This window comes from Cygnus atratus, chromosome 15, assembly GCF_013377495.2.
Source record: "Cygnus atratus isolate AKBS03 ecotype Queensland, Australia chromosome 15, CAtr_DNAZoo_HiC_assembly, whole genome shotgun sequence".
NCBI classification, from domain to species: domain Eukaryota; kingdom Metazoa; phylum Chordata; class Aves; order Anseriformes; family Anatidae; genus Cygnus; species Cygnus atratus.
Genome location: NC_066376.1, coordinates 5,160,725 through 5,176,429, shown reverse-complemented (window position 1 = coordinate 5,176,429; position 15,705 = coordinate 5,160,725). Strand labels below are relative to the sequence as shown.

At 45.6% G+C, this 15,705-nt stretch overlaps 1 long non-coding RNA gene across 1 annotated transcript; it reads right to left on the bottom strand.

Annotated features, from left to right (window-relative positions):
• Positions 1 to 106: 106 nt before the first annotated feature.
• On the bottom strand, positions 107 to 15,691 carry LOC118249141 (uncharacterized). Its single transcript, XR_004778962.2, has 4 exons — positions 15,371 to 15,691; positions 10,272 to 10,534; positions 7,653 to 7,920; positions 107 to 5,411 (listed from the first exon to the last, which is right to left on the bottom strand). It is a non-coding gene; the product is annotated as an uncharacterized LOC118249141 (long non-coding RNA).
• Positions 15,692 to 15,705: the final 14 nt, after the last annotated feature.

Genomic DNA, 15,705 nt, shown 5'->3' with positions numbered 1-15,705 from the left:
AGGGAATCTTTCCCTGAATGATCAAGCATACCCAGATTAATGGAAATGTTTGCCCTATTCACTTTATAGCTGCTTTGAATTTTTTTCCCCCCGAAGTTTCTCGTGGCTTTCCTATTCTTGTATATTGCTGAAGTTGTGTTTTTTCTTTGTTTTTATGATGATGGTACAACTCATTAATTGGACAGATTAACCTGTTAACTGTAGTGAAGCAACTAGAAATTAAGTGCATTTCTTAAGCCATTTGCAAGCTCAAACGAGCTTTGGGTTAGTCTGTCTTACTAGTGACCATTGCAAACCTTCTGAGAAGGTCTGTATATATTTGCCTTATTCTCACTGTTACATATGTAACTTCATTTCTAAAGACCTCTTTCTTTAGAGGGGAAACGTGTACTTAAAGCTGGTGGTGCAACTTCTCTATATTCATATCTATATGTAGAAATTCTTTTCTGTATATTGGCAGATTGCTGGCCTGCTGCTTTCCCTTTGAGGGGCAGAGGTGAAATGGGGGTATTCACTTGTCTCCTTCCAGGAGTGGCCAGTAATTGCTAATATAAGCCCTCTTGATGTACTTTTATTAAAACCTGTGCTTGCTTACGTAGCAGTTTCTATGATGGATCCGAAGTGGAAGTGGAAGGCAGGGAGTATTCTGGCAAAGGGTACCCCCACTCAGCTGGCAGCAACCAAGGGACATTAGCATTTTTCCCACTCTCTTTCCTTTCACCTTAGGTGAACTTACTGTGATAGCAAATGCTCAAGTCCTTCAGTTCACTCCCATGTTCCCTTCACAGGAAGGCTCTTGAAAATTATTGTTCTATAATGATGGTATTAATTTAAAGTTTCAATAGGTCACTTTTAAAGCAGCAGATGTTTTTCACCAAAGTCTGTATTAGTTTCCAGTTTCTGCATTTGTTCTTTCATAATCAATATGTACATTATGATGATAAAAGTTAGGTCTGCAGTGCTTACCAAGCTCATCCCTCAACTGGACTGGAACAAATATTTGCTTTCTGCCAAAACAATGCAGAAGTTCCATCTTATCCATTTTTTCGGTAATGGCTTGAACTTCTGTAGCACTAACAATCTTAATTGCCCTTGAGTTGTGAAGAGCTGTCTTAACCATTTTCTAAGTTATGAACGGAAAGGTGTTTTTTTCTCCATGCAATGGAGTTTTAATAAGCTACTGTATTTTATTCATGGCTGTTTTCAAAGTAAGGGAATAAAATGCCAATGTTAAATGAATTAAGTCATCTTCTAATGTGCTTCTGTGAACTGTGGATCATCAGTGAGCAAATAATTACAATAAAATCAAGCTTGATGCTCGTGTAGGAGCTCTGGAAGTTGACAAGATGTCCTGACCAGTAATTAAGGCCTCTTATCTGTAATACTGGTATTTCTGACATTGTTCAATTTCTGTGTCTTCTCTGTGGTGTTTCTTACTTCAGATATTTATCACAAACTGACTACTTATGAAATTGCTTTATGGGTATATATTTGGGAAGCTGGTTTGTTCAGCACATCTCTCCGTAACAGCAGGAGCAGTAGTAGGGAGGAAGGATACTGTTGGATTGAATCCATGCTGGGATATAGCTTCAAGCACTCCATGCTGCTGCCTTTCAGCCTGCAGTCCTTGGCTGCTGTGAGAGTTTTTCTGAAGGATGACTAAGAGAAGCAGGTTTGTAGATAATGTGCTTTGAGAGGGTGTGTGGAGGGCTTCCACCAGCAGGTGTACCTCTGCCTGCAAGGGCCCACAATTAGGGGAAGGGAGAGAAGATGACAGAAACTTGAGCATTAAGTAGGATAGCATTTCCTTGTGTTTGTTGAAGTATTTTCTCAAGTATTTTTAATGATTGTTTTTTAAATAGCAAGACTAACTGGAGCAATTAATACAATCCTGGTCTAGTCTGTATGTCTACAGGCTTTACTATGAATTGGTAACAAACATTCTCCTGACCTTTTAACTATCTTCAGTCCTTAATGCAAACTTCACAGAGCAAGCTTTGTTCACTTTCTACACCAAGTTTTAATTTCTTAAATTTGAATATTTTTTTAAATAAAACCTTACTGTAACTCTTATGAGCTTTGACTTTTATTGCCAAATAAATAAAGAAGACGAAGTGATCCTGTTGTGTTTTTTTAAAATAAATTTTTGAAATAATCCTTCTAGAACAGGAATTTTCAGTGTCCCCATCTATTTGAGATACGTTTGAGTGGCAGGTTGATTAGGCAGCCAAGAACAGCTGGGGTTATAGTCCTGCCAGAGTCTTTATCGACATTCTCAGACTTCAGCATCTCTGTGTTGACCGGGGTAAGAGGTATGCTTTGAAAATTAATGCTTTTCAAAGTTTCAGCCTTCAATCCTATGGCGCTCTTTTACTGAAGCACTGCTTTTACCTCATGCTGAAACACAAGTGGGGCGGACACGCAAACCTCTGCTCAAAGCAGAATCTCTCTTAAAATAAAGTCAATAATATCTACACTACCTTTCATTCCTTCCTAATGCAAGAAAAAGCTCTAGTCCTTAGTGTGACCCCTCTTCCACATGCTGCTGCTTTGGGTCTGTTTTCTTACCCCCAGTGGCTGGGGTTGCCAAATACAGTGATTAACGGGACTGTTCCAGAGGTTAAGGCTGTACAAGAGAGACTTTTGCCGTTCCCTGCTACACCACACTTGGGACTATGGTGTGCAAAATAGTATTTTCCAACACTTAAGTGACAGGAGAGTTTGGCCCATGAGAGTTAGGTGCTCATAAGTGTGTTTAGGGAGATGATGAAGTTAACTGTTGCATTCTTCTGAATATCAAAAGTGATGGAAATCTGGGTGGTGCACCCTGTACTCAGAACCTTGTGCTGAAGAAATGTTATTTTGCTGCCACTTGAACTGCTCCGAAACGTCTACCCCAGTGCTCTAGAGTTGGAGCTGCTCGCTAAAACCTTCATTAAATTGACAGGTAGCTTGACTTGTTATTATGGAAATAAATTTGGTTCCTATAGAAACCTGTTGCATGTGACTGGCGGGGCCATAAAACAAGTCTGTTTAAATAACTGTGCACCCTCCTGATAAGGCTCCATTTATGTACCTGCATTACGCAGTGTTCTGTTAGCACCAGCCATCCTTTCAGGAGCTGTTGAAGAGATGCTGCTTTATTTTATGAAAGGGGAAAGAGCCGCAGAAAGGTGGAAATAATTTTTCAAGTCTGTAATTAGCTGAGACTCCCAGGGCAGCTTTTAGGTGGGGTTTTGCGTGGGTGGTCTTCTCTGGTGCCCCTCTGCCAGGCCTGAAGGCTCGGAACCAGCGACCGTGGAACTCGTGGGCTGCTGTGACGTGAGTCGGGGTCAGAACAGCACCACGTCTCTGACCCGTTGAGTTGTGGCATTAGTTAATTGCCAGTAGTTAATTGCTACTTGCAATCACTCCAGATTGTGTGCAAGCAGCTCTCAGGGAACACCAGGGGCCTGCACAGATCCGGGCCGACCCGCTCTGATCTGCTTGACAGGCTCATTATGATTGCTACCTTGGATTAAATGAAATGGGTACTTAGCAAAGTGCAATTCCCTTTCTTTGTCACGGGTAACTTTAATCAGTGTTTTGGGAGCACAGGGAAAATACGTAGGCCTGCTCGGCTCTGCCGCTGGTGGTGCCGTGACCTCTGAAGGCTGCTGGCAGCTGCGCCGACACGGCTGAGTTCGTGCTGCCTTGTCCAGCAGCGTGAGTCCTGCTGTGCTAGGGGCAGAAACGGGGAAGAAGGAGGAAGAATTTGTCAAGGTAGAAGTGTGAACCATAGGAGAATCAACTGGCTTAAGCCTCTGTAAGCTCTCCAGTAGAAGAGAGTAGAGTTCTCAGCAGAACAGAGGCAGTGAGAGGCGGTCGCTGTTGGCGGTGCTTGGGCAGGGCTGGGTGGCCTCAGTACACACGACCCCACAGCTCTTCTGCGTGCAGGTGGCCCTTCACGTTCGTCCCATCCACAAAGGCTTGGTAGAGGAGGGAGCTGCCATCATCGCCTGCAGCGTGGGCGAGCTTCGGGGGTCTGTGGCTGTGCCCCCATAGGGAGTGGGAGACAGCCACGCAGGACCCCAGGCCCGTGTGGACCACAACGAGTTTGCATGGGAGCCAGAAGGGCCAAACACTTGCTTTCAGACACCACAAAGCTCCTGGCCTTGCTGTGACACCAATACCGCTCTTCGTTCTCATCATGCTTCCTTACACCAGTTCTGCCCCTTTCACCTCCTGCTCTCATTTTAGGAGGCACAGATTGCAGAAGGTCCAGATCTACTTTTTTTTTTTTACATCACTACATCTATTTACGCATTTTTATTGTGCCCTTTTTATTTGCCTTCTTTTCCAATGTAAATCTCATTATTTTCTATCTAATTTCATCTGATCTTTCTCTGAACCCTTTCTGAGTACATGCTAATTTTGTAGTATCTCTGCGCAATATTCAAATGATAGCAGCTCTGAGAAGCAAAGAGCAGGAATCTCTTTCTTCCTTATGGATTATCTTACAAATGTAATTTTTGTTTAGCACATTACTGGAGAAATGCCTTTTGTTTTTTTTCTCAGCAGTCATTAACCTCACAAGGACATCAGCTTTATTTTTATACAGCTTATTCAGACTCGTACCATCTGCCTTGAGATCTATTTTCTCTAATAGAAATCTGGGAAGGAAATGTGAATTATGTTGGGCTGAGTAAATTTAATCCATGAAAATGAGTTTCTCTTAATAATACAAATAATTGCATTATGAAAGCAAATTAATTGACTGGGTGTTTGAAGTACTTAGATTTCTTGCCGTGTTTTGGATTACATCACGTTCTCTGCTATTTTTACTCCCAGCATAACTTATTTAGAGCTGCTTCTATCTGCTTATTGATCCTAAATCAAAACCAACTCTGTTGTTGTCTTATTGATCCTAAATCAAAACCAACTCTGTTGTTGTCGTATGTTTTGATGCAGCAGCAGCAGATCTATGCTTTTAGAGCGGTGCTGGCTAGACAAGGTGCTAGCCCCAGATCGCTGCCTAAGCCTCACAAAAACAGACTTTCATGGAGCTGGCAGAGAGGGACTTTTGCACATGTGTGCACGCTGCAAGCAAAATTTGGACATAGAATTAAGGTTGGAAAAGCCCTTCAAGATCATCTGGTCCAACCATCACCAATGTTACCCACTAAACCATGTCCCTAAGCATCAGGTCCAGCCTTTACACTGCGAAGGCTGAATCAAAGGTGTCAGGAAGTGTTACAGACCGAGTTTCTGAAGGAAACAGGCTGAGTGCACTCCCCAGGTGCTGCTCTTGGTGCCACGCTGGTTTGTGCACGAGGTTGTGCCAGCCCTCCTTGTGCAGGCAGCGGCTGCTGCTGAGCACAAACCTGGGCTTCCCTCGGTGCCTGCTCTTGGATTTCTTCAGTTCTTAAGGACTAGTGAAAACAAAAGAGGAACAAATATGGTTCTGGCAGTTGAAAACTTGCAGATCAAACTAGAGATACCTGTTAGGAAATGCAAATAAATAGAGCTCGATCAAAGTCTTGGCATTTCTTATGGGCACATGTCCTAGAGACTTGACTCTTTGCCATGGCTGGCACACCAAAGCAGTAATTCTGAACAAGTGGTAGTCGGTCTATGCTCTAATTGCTTATCTAATGATCTATTCACCTGAGGGCACACTGTTCTGGAGAACAAGGCACAGGGTTCTCTGTCCCTTCCCTCAAGTCCTGAACATCTCCTGAGCCATATCAGTGGAGGAGAAAGAATACCCTTCTATGCTGTAATTACGTGCCATGATATTTATGTACCAAAATAGATCCCAAGGGGCTGAAGAGAAACAGAACCAGTTTTGTAACCTGGTGCAACTCCTCTTCCACCTTTGTTTTTCCCCTAGTGAGAGCCACAAACGGATGACATCTCAGTCCTTCAGCAGCGCAGAAATTTCCATCAGCCCTTCTGCAGGAGAGGTGACTTCAGGCACTTTTATTCCCAAATAATTTAATTCTGTCACAGTTCCTCTGTCTGAATCCTGGCTGAAAGTGGAGCGAAGAGGTCCCGTGCCCCCCTGCCTGCATGGGATTCAGTTGGGTGCATCGTCACTGCAGCCACCACACATACCAATGCCAGTGACTCACTGCACAAGGGACTTTTCAACAGCTTGTTTTCCAAACCACAGCAGCTGTGAACTCAGTCGCAGAACAAAGCTTTTCAGCCCCAGCATTCTGCATGTAAGTGTGTTTTCTGTGTAAACCTGTAGTGCCACATTCCTTTTATTAAGAGATGCCTTGGTGATATGGCGATGGTGCTGTAGGAAATCCAGGCAGGCTGTTAACTAAACCCAGACATAAATGTTCTTATTCTGACTTAATTTTGTAACAGATAATTGTTCTGATGAATCCCAACACAGATGCTGATGACATTGGCCTAACTGATCCTGGGAAAAAACACTTGTATTTGATATGGTTTTTAATCACAGAGCAACCCAGCTAACATCCCCCCCCCCCCCCTTTTTTTTTTTTTTTTACCAAAAGGCTTAACGTTCACATTGTTTTCTCTGCTTAGATGAATGCTTTTGGCAGATGAGTAGAAACTGAACATCCCAAAAGGGGAAAAAAAACACAGGGAGATACACAGCGCTCATTCTGCCTCTCCCTCCCGCGCTGGGACTGCCCTGGTGCAGCGCACATGAGCGGAGATGAAGAGCTTGGTCTGAGGTCTCCAGCCAGCAAGGTCATTGCCATGCTGTTCAGCTCTCTTGCTCACACTCTTCTTTCTCGTGCCTCTTGTTTTACAGGCTGATGCAGCGAGTGGTAGTGCCCTGACCGAGCTGTGCTTTGTAGCCAGCTGTAACGTGCAGCGTGAGGGTTTAATCAGCACCTGCATTTTGTGATCACCATAGCGTGACTGCAGCCTTACTTCTCACAAGCAATTCAGATTCTATTTCCTTTCATGTGAAACTCCAGCATAGCACCCTTCCATGCTACCCAAGGCATATTTTTGGAAGCCCACTGGCACTTCTCAATAGAAAGGAGAAGGTCAAGGAGTGAATTTGCTCCCTTCTTCAGCATTCATAAAAAATAAACTAAGCATTCCATGTTCAGAGTCCAAGAAAACAAATATTAAACCCCTCTATTTTAGTAAGCTCTTGCATCTTGCTTGTGTTTAGAAAATTCAATAAACCTCTGTGCTTTTCTGCTTATTTTGATGTGTCAGTATTCAAATTGTTCACAAATTGTTCCAAAGCCCAGGAAACTTGTAAAACTTACTGAGAAAATCATGGGGAATGCAATTAGGTATAGATTATTTGGACAGCTGTAGTGCCTGACTGTAAGTTTATGCTTTTTTGAAAGATTTAGGAAGAATTATGTGTCCATGACCAAAAGCCTGATAGGAGGAGTCATTTCCGGCTACAGTGCAACCATTTCTCTTCATATGGTCCAACAGGTAAAGTCCTCCATGTAGCTGCACTGCTCCAGGTGAATAAAATACATCTGGACAAACCAAAGGGAGTTATATTGCTAATTGTCTGCGTACTGTGGGGACGAGATTGAGGCATTAAAATCCTGTTCTCATGGGGAAGTGTGGATCTTCCTTAAATGCTAAAGCAACAGCAAAGCTTTCCTAAGTCTGAAGAGTCACTTAATTAGGATGGAATCAGTGGAGACAAATCTTACCATTAAAAAGGAAGAGGAGATGAAGGTGTCTGAGTAGCAGTGGAAATCGATGCTGGGAGAATAGATGCAGCTGTACAAAGCACCTTTCGAATGCCCCAAGCACAAGTGGCAGGATCAGAAAGGACAGCCAGGCATGGCTGGAGCTCAGCAGCTTTTGGTGAGATGAGGTTGGATTCGCTGGTATCCTGCGTGGCATCCTCAGCCCTGGGGAAACCAGCACTCTGTGCTCCTCTGTCGCTTTAGAGCAGTAGTTGGTAGCTCAAGCAACCTAAAAATAAATAAAAGTCTTGGCATGTTTTTTTTATTACTGTTAACATCGATTATTAATACCAATTTAACATTAGCACTATCAATATATTAATATATTTTATTAGGTGAACAAGCGTTACTTGGAAAAAAGTAACGCAGCTTTTGGGTGCAGCTTTTTTGAGGTCTGAAAAAGCAGCAGCACGTTTCACAGCTGAGTGCAGTTAGGGATCAGCTGGGCCCTCTGAGAGAAAACCTGCCCAGTAGCAGCGGAACAGAGGGATGCTGGCAGGTGGAAAATAAAGCAGCTGGCTCCTTGGGGAGGGAGGAAACACTGGAGCTTGGGGAGGCGATTTGGGGGAGAGATTTTAAATAACTAATATTTCTGTTGAGACCAGGACTTTTGGTGTGGTGCAGCTATGCATTTTAATTTCGGAAATCATGTTTAGAAGAGATCGAATAGCTATCCTTTAAGAACTGAGAGGTTGGAGCTGGGTCATCTTTTGCAGGAGAAGTGCTTGCTCTTACTGGCAGCCCTGTGCCTTGGCATAGGGTTTGATCCCACGCTTTCTGGTTGGCTTTGCTGGAGACATTGCTTTGACATCTAAATCTTGACCCAGGTGATGCTGCATGTGTTCCCCAAGAGCAGGGCCACCATTGTGAAGTGTGTGAGTTGTCCCTCTGTCCTCCCACCCTCCAACCAGACCCAGAACCAGGGCAAGGGAGTGAAGGAAGGAAGGAGCCCACATCAGCCACTTGCTGCTGGCTCTGGACAACTGCATCGAGGCTTTGAGTGAGAAGGGGGGGAGCTGCACCCAGTTTGTCGATTTTCAAGACAGCAAACTCGTGGTTTTTGAAGGTGTTGTCCACTGCAGGTTAACGAGGAGCTTGGTGTGCTTGTTGCTGGTATTACTGCCCAAATCAGTGCTCAAGAGATAGTCCTTGAATGTCTCCATGTGCCATCTTTATCTGGCTTGGAACACTCCTTAGGGGTCTTGAGTGTACTTTGCTGCACAGTCAGGGCTTGACAGGTGACCAGTTATTTCTATAAACTTACAGCATTTGAGTGTTTCATCTCTTCTGTAAGGTTTGGCTGAAATTGGCCAATAAATTTGGGTGTTATTGGGGCAGGAGGAAGAGTGACTGAGAGTGATGGTGCTGTCAAAAGTCGTCTCTCCCTTAGGAAATCAGAAAGGTCGTGGGCACAGTTTTTGCTACACTGGTTATTTTATGGATCCTTTACAACTTTGTTTACGAACCTTTCCTCAAGGCTCGGTGCTGAGCTGCCCCTGTCGCTGCCTGACAGATGTGTTTTCTAGCGGATGGCAGGGAGGAGAAGGGATGGAGAAAAACGGAAGGCTTCTGTTGCAGGCAGAATTGAGAAGCTGCCGGCATTTCTTTAGAAATAGTGATTTTCTTGCAAAAATTCTTTTTCTTTTTGGTAAAAAGTTAATTAGTTATTGATTTTGCTGTTGACGGAACGAGGGCCTAATGAATGGTCTTTTACCAGCACTTCCTTCACTCCTAATTGGGATTCTCTGCTAGAATCTCAATGAACTGCTTGCAGGGTGCCCAGCCACAGCATTTACCACCGAGCAGCGAGCCCCATTGCCCCCATCACTGTCACATCCCCCCAGGACTTGTTAGGGGGCAATGGCAGGACTGTCTGATTGCACAAGTCAGCCCTGCCAGCACCTCCTTTGAAGAATCGTGAATGACCTTGAGCTATGCCTATCAAGCTGAAAGCATCAAGGCAGGTAAATGAGCAAACAACTCACAGGGGAGAGGGGCTGGAGTTTAAAAGCAACGAGGAAAAGGAGGATGCAGTGGGTGAAGGGAAAGCAGACTTCAGGGGGTCAGTGCAGGATGGAGCAGAGGCACAGTATGAGTGATACAAAGTGGAAGAGGAGAAGGAAAACAAATGAAGGGAACAGCTGAAAGCAAATTGTGAGGGTGGTGGATGGGAAGAGGAATATGAGGGACAAAACAAGGGGGCAGATTTATGAGAAGGCAGAGGATGATGTGCCTGGTATGGACCCGGGTGCAGAACACCAGGAATGATGGATGGATGAGAGCAGTTTGGAGGGCAACGTATGGGGGAGGTCCCAGTGGGGACTGCTGGTGCTGGGAGAGGAACTGAGGACCTGCAGAAAGGAGGAATTAAAGGAGAAGGCTTGCGGGGTGAAGGAAGATGAGCAATGATCTACGCAGGGTTTTCACTCTTTATGGATCCCTCCGTGTTTTCCCTGTGGACACAAGGTCCCTGCCTTTTCTCTGTTGCCTTTTGGGAACTTCCCGGAATTCAATCAGGGACAACACGTTCAATCTTTTCACCATCTTCCCCAACACTAAAATGCAATAAATTTCACAAACCTGCCCCTGAGAAGAAGAGCTTTGGTATCAAGGGGTGGTATTTGCTGTTGAAAGTCCTGACTCTTACAGAGAAGTGTATTTTGTTACGGAGAAGCAAGGAGTTCGTAGCTTGCGTCATCAGAGGCACCGACACTGCGTCAGGACTCGGCGCTCAGTTGTGTGGCCCATTGTGATACATTTTTAAAAGTCACGAGGGAGGCAGGGCAAAGCTTTTAAAATATTGATTGTTCTGCCCCAGGGATTGTTCCTTTTTGTCAGGGAATCTGGCAAGGAATAAAAGAAAAATAGTCAAGTTCTCTGACGGATGAGATATGAAGCCTCTGCTACCAATACCCAAGGTTATTTCTGGACAACAAGGACGGAAACCTGATATCTTTTTGGTGGGTAGAAAGGGGGAAGAGATGTCCCTACAATGCAGCATCCTCCTAATACTCACAAAAGCAGTAACGATGAAAACTATTCATTGCTAATAATATAATCACATGCAGACACAATAGATTTCTTAAGCACATGATTAAATTCAAGAGATGGCAGAAGTAAGAGGATTCCCATGAAGAAATGCCTTGTGACACAGGGACTGAGTGGCTGGGTCCGGAGTAGTGCGGAGGTGAAGATGCCCAGAAGGTCGACCTCTGCCCAGCAGTGCTTGGGGCAGGATGGCAGCAACCTAACTCTGGGATTCTCATGGCTTAGGACTAGCACTGTAAATGCAGCGTGGCACTCGTATCGCAGCTGGGCTCCTTGGGCTGCTGAAGGAACAGAATAAAAACATTGATGTTTGCATCCTGCCTCCATCCCTGTGGTTTTTAGGGTGAAGGAAAACCCCAAATCCTCTGTCTGAGCTTGCCCTTGCGAGAGCTCATTCTTCCCATATTCCCCTGGCAGGGATATTTTGAGGATAAAAATCACTGGCCGTTCAATGTTTTGGTAATTGCTTCTGGTTATTGTTTTTTTGGTAACTAATATTAAAGTTTGTTTGCTCCTCTGTGCAAGATCTCTGCCTCTAGCTGTATCTGCCCTGACTGAAACATGGTGGCTGCTGCTGGAGTAAGCAAAATACTTCATGTAGATGTTACTTTAATCTCAGCATAAAGGACACAGCAGAGATTTGCTAAGATGTCTTTGTTATCCCAAGAAGCTGAGCTGCCTTGACAAACCCCTATCCCTCTCCTACAGTCAAAGCTGGAGCAGCGCTTAGAAAACGCCAAGGAAAAAGCTGCCCAGACGGAGGGGCTTTTACCCAGACAAATCAGCAGGGATTATCAGCAGGAGGTGCTAAGGCTCCTCTGCAGAGCCCATGAGCTTGAGCTTGGCAACAGGAGCTGCAGGCAAATAACACTGTCTTCTGAACGTTTGTAAGTGCTTTGAAGGGAAAAAGTATAGGAGCTTTGGATGAAAAGCAAATACTGAGCTGTCTTATATGTAGTGGAAACCAGCTGGTGTTGCTGCAGGCCAGATGACTCCCAGGCTGCATTCCCCCACCTCTCTAGACTCCTGCAGGAAAAAGCCAGCTGCACACCTTGCTGCTGTTCGGAGTCTGGAGACTTGAAGGAATTGCTACCAACACCAAAAGCATCTCCCTCATCCCAGCCAGTCGCTGTTCCAGGGCCCAACACAGAGACCCTGGAAGTGAAATCTCCCCAGCCGCCTTATGTGAGGAGGATTTGCTCAAAATGAGGTGTCCAGGGGCCAATTCACCCCGAAAGTCAGATGAAAGTCAGCGTATCAGGAGTCTGCTGCCAGAGCCCGCAGCTGGGGGCCGGCTGTGCTCCCCAGCCAGGTGAGCACTGAGGGACTGGGACATCCCTGCTGTGAGGGCAGCCATTAAGAGAAGATCTCGCTCTCTCAAACCAAACCTCCACAGGGCACATCCTCTGTGTTTCTTTCTGGTGGCAATAGATTGAGCAGGAGGCACGGGCAGAGTGGAGCTAGGGTGATTTTTACATAAAGAGAAACACAGTACCAGTTGCATGAAGAAATAAGTTAAATATTTGTATTCTTTTGTAATTCCCTTGGCCGCCTGCCGAAATAACCAAAGTCAGGTGTAAAGGGAATCTTTTTGGTACAACATGGCAATGATTGGAGGTGAGAGACTTTACCACTGAGGTTAACTCAACTTGGTGTCTTTCAGATCTCAAAACCTAAGCATGGGACTCCCTTAAGCGCCAGCACAGACAAAGCTTGTGAGAACCACCTGCGCCGAGCTAGGGCTCTTCCATCAGTCGAAGGCTGGGAGTAGCCACAAAGGTCGAGTTTCCTAACAGCCCCCATTCAGGTAGGGGCCAAAGAAGAGCTGCTGGTTGACACGCTGCATCAGCTCTGTTGCAATCACAAAGAAGTTCTCCCTGTTTTTGGTAGAGGGGACTCCACCACCAGTGCTGCCAGAAGACAATGCTCCTGTGAGCATCGCTCAGTAGAGCAACTCTGCCTGTCAAAGGATGGGTCCTACAGAAGCAAATCGAGGGTGAATACCTGAAATATCAGGCAGCTGGCTCAAGAGGCACTAGGATATTCTTCAGCACTTGCTCTGTTACAATCTGAACCTGAAGAGCTGTAAATGCAACACAAACTGTCTACTTGGGAAAGCAGTCACACGGGTGTGTGTTTTACAGCCAAGTCTGAAGCCTTTCTTTTTCTTTTCCTTTTTTTTTTTTTCCCAACAGATGACACTGGCAATATTCCAGAATGAGTTACACTCTGTCAACCTCTTAGCCAAAAAAAACCTTTTAGGAAGAGAAAATAACATGTTCAGAGGTGTTCATAATCCTAGTTTAATCCACGCTTGAAGAATAAAATTTAATCTGAATTAGCCATGTGACAATGCACTGCTTCTACTGAATGTGTTGCCTTGGGAAATTTTCGAGACAACTATGTGCAAATCTTGGGCCTTTGCAGATCTCACCTCTGCTGAGCCCATCGCAATCCGCCTCTTCCCTTTCTGACCAGCAACGAGACTCAAACCAAAGCGGAGAAACTTGGTCGAGTACTTCGCTTCCCTCCTGTGCAGGGCCTGCAGATGGTGCCAGCAGCCGCCAAAAGCAGCAGCTCGTCATCCACGTGGGGAACGAGCAGAGGACTGGACAAAAGTCACCAGGGGAGCAGGACTGCCTCTGGCCCTAAGGGATTGCAGTCTGGGGACTGTCGGAAGTAGGGGAAGCAGGTGCAGAGGTAGCATCCCTTAAAATCTATTTTAGCTTGTGTTGTGATGCTGAAAAGCAGAGGGAAGGTTAGCAGAGAGGGACCTTACGTTTGTACATGACTTTCTATACCCCTACCACAAGTCTTTCTTCTGTACTGTGTGCTGTAGCTGTTAGCTTTAATTAAAGACAACTAGGGTGTAAACAGAGTCCAAGAGAAGAGGACAATCTCATTTTCCCAGCAGTGTTCTCCTCCCAGATGTCAGCGTGGAGCCCAAGCTGCCTTTTTCCCAGGGCAAAGGTGTGGATTGTGGATGCCACCCAAGCACCCAAAAGGCTCCCTGATTATTCAAACCAAATGTAAATGCCTGAGAAATAGCTTCGTCTTTCTTCCCTGCTGTCCCCGTGTTTTGCTGTGAGGTGGGGAGGTGCAATGCACGCCTGGAATGCTGTTTGGGTGAGCAGATGTTTGGCTATGAGAGCAGCCAGACACTGCTGTAAGCTCTTTTCCACCTAAACAGCATTTCAGATCGGATTGCAGCCGGGACAAGCAGCGTGGTGATAGGTGAAGACCCTGATAAGAGGTAGCCTGGAGGTCAATGGCAGGAATGTTTTTATTTTTGGAAAAAAAATGTCTCCAGCCAGCAGTCTTCTCCATAAGGGACTATTTTTATATTTTTATTTTTTTAAGTGGGTTCCTACTTTTTAAAGATGTTACAAATAAAGTGCTTTCTCCTGGGTCTGCCAAAGTGTCTAAGATGACAATCTCAGGTAGGTTCATGCACTTCTCAAATGGTTCAAGAACATTTTTACAGCTGCAGCACTCACAAAGAATTCTCCTACATGCTCTTTCTCACTTGCCGTGACACCGGTCACCTTCCCTATCCCTCTGTGCCTCTTGCTTTGCTACCTGTTCAGAAGATGAGGGATAGTTCACTCCAGGGCTAAGGGAACTTAATTTACTTGCATTTACATTTATAAAATGCCTTAAACTGCTGAAGTGGGATGCAATACAAGTGCATAAGCTGGCATAAGAAGGCAGCTGATTTTCCTAATTAAACAGGAAGAAGCAGGAAGAGGTGCAATTGCAAAACAGAAAGGTCAGGAAAACTTGTCTGTTTGCTTATCTATTTCACATAAACAAAGATATAAAAAACGGCAGACAGATAAAATAAGCATAGTGTGTGTAAAACAAACCTGGGCCAGCAAGTCTTGAGCCAAACCGCTATTTACAAGACCTCACGTGACCTGCAGGCACTGAAGGACCAAAAGTGAAGGAAAATCGAGTTTTCCAAGTGCATACATCTCCACTAAATACCTTTGGGCTGAATCACTATGAAAAGCTGCAGTGTTCAGAGCTATTTCAAGCAAAGACCCGGACATTTGAGTCTAATGCACAGCTTTGAGGCTCCATCTCTATATGGAGGTTGCGTAACAACAGTTTGATAATTTGCCATGACTGTTGTAAAGAGCACGGGACTAATGATGTGCTAATTTTCCTGTTTGTAAAACCTATATTTTAAGCCTATGTTAATACATGTAAAACTTGGCCATTGAGATCTCAGAGGTGGAATGTGTAAATATCCTTTGCAGCTTGGAGAATTGCTGTAACTGAGGCTCCGGCCCGCGTCCCAGACCCATCTCCTGTGCAAAGCGGGGCCCTGCTCCTCTTCTGAGGATTTGATTCTTCTCGGTCACAAAGCGTAGGAGTAGAAAAGGGTGTTTAAACTGTTCTGGGCTTTTCAGGCAGCACCTTCTAGCTGTGCTGTGCCTCAGCTACACCCTGCTCCTATAAGGGCCTAGTGGGATAGAACCCAAAAAGCTGCATGGTTTCTTTCTCCCCTCAAATAGCTTCAAGTGGCTGTATGTAAGCCTGAGCTCCAGCACACACGGACGTCTCAGGATGCTGTGTTCATGTCGGGACAAGGATTACCGCCGTCACATCCATTGCCAGCTGTTTACCTGTTTCTGTCCACGTACTGTCAGTGGAGAGGCTTCTTTCCTTCTCCCCAAACGCTCGCACACGGGCACGCTGCTAACCCCTCTCCTCCCAGCTCCTCCACGCTGCCTGTGACCAAGTTAAAAGCAACCCCCCGGTTAACAAATCTCCCGCAGCCTCTCCCTGCCCAACAGGACGAGCTGGCAACGCGGCCACGTTTCGGAGAGCGCTGAGGGGGAGCCAAGGGAGCCGAGAGCCCTTCCCTCAGGGGCACGGCGGGCGTCCCCCCGAGGCTCCCAGGCGAGGCCTGCTCCGGGCCGGGCCGGGCCCTGAGGGCTGCGGGCGGAGCGGCGCCTGC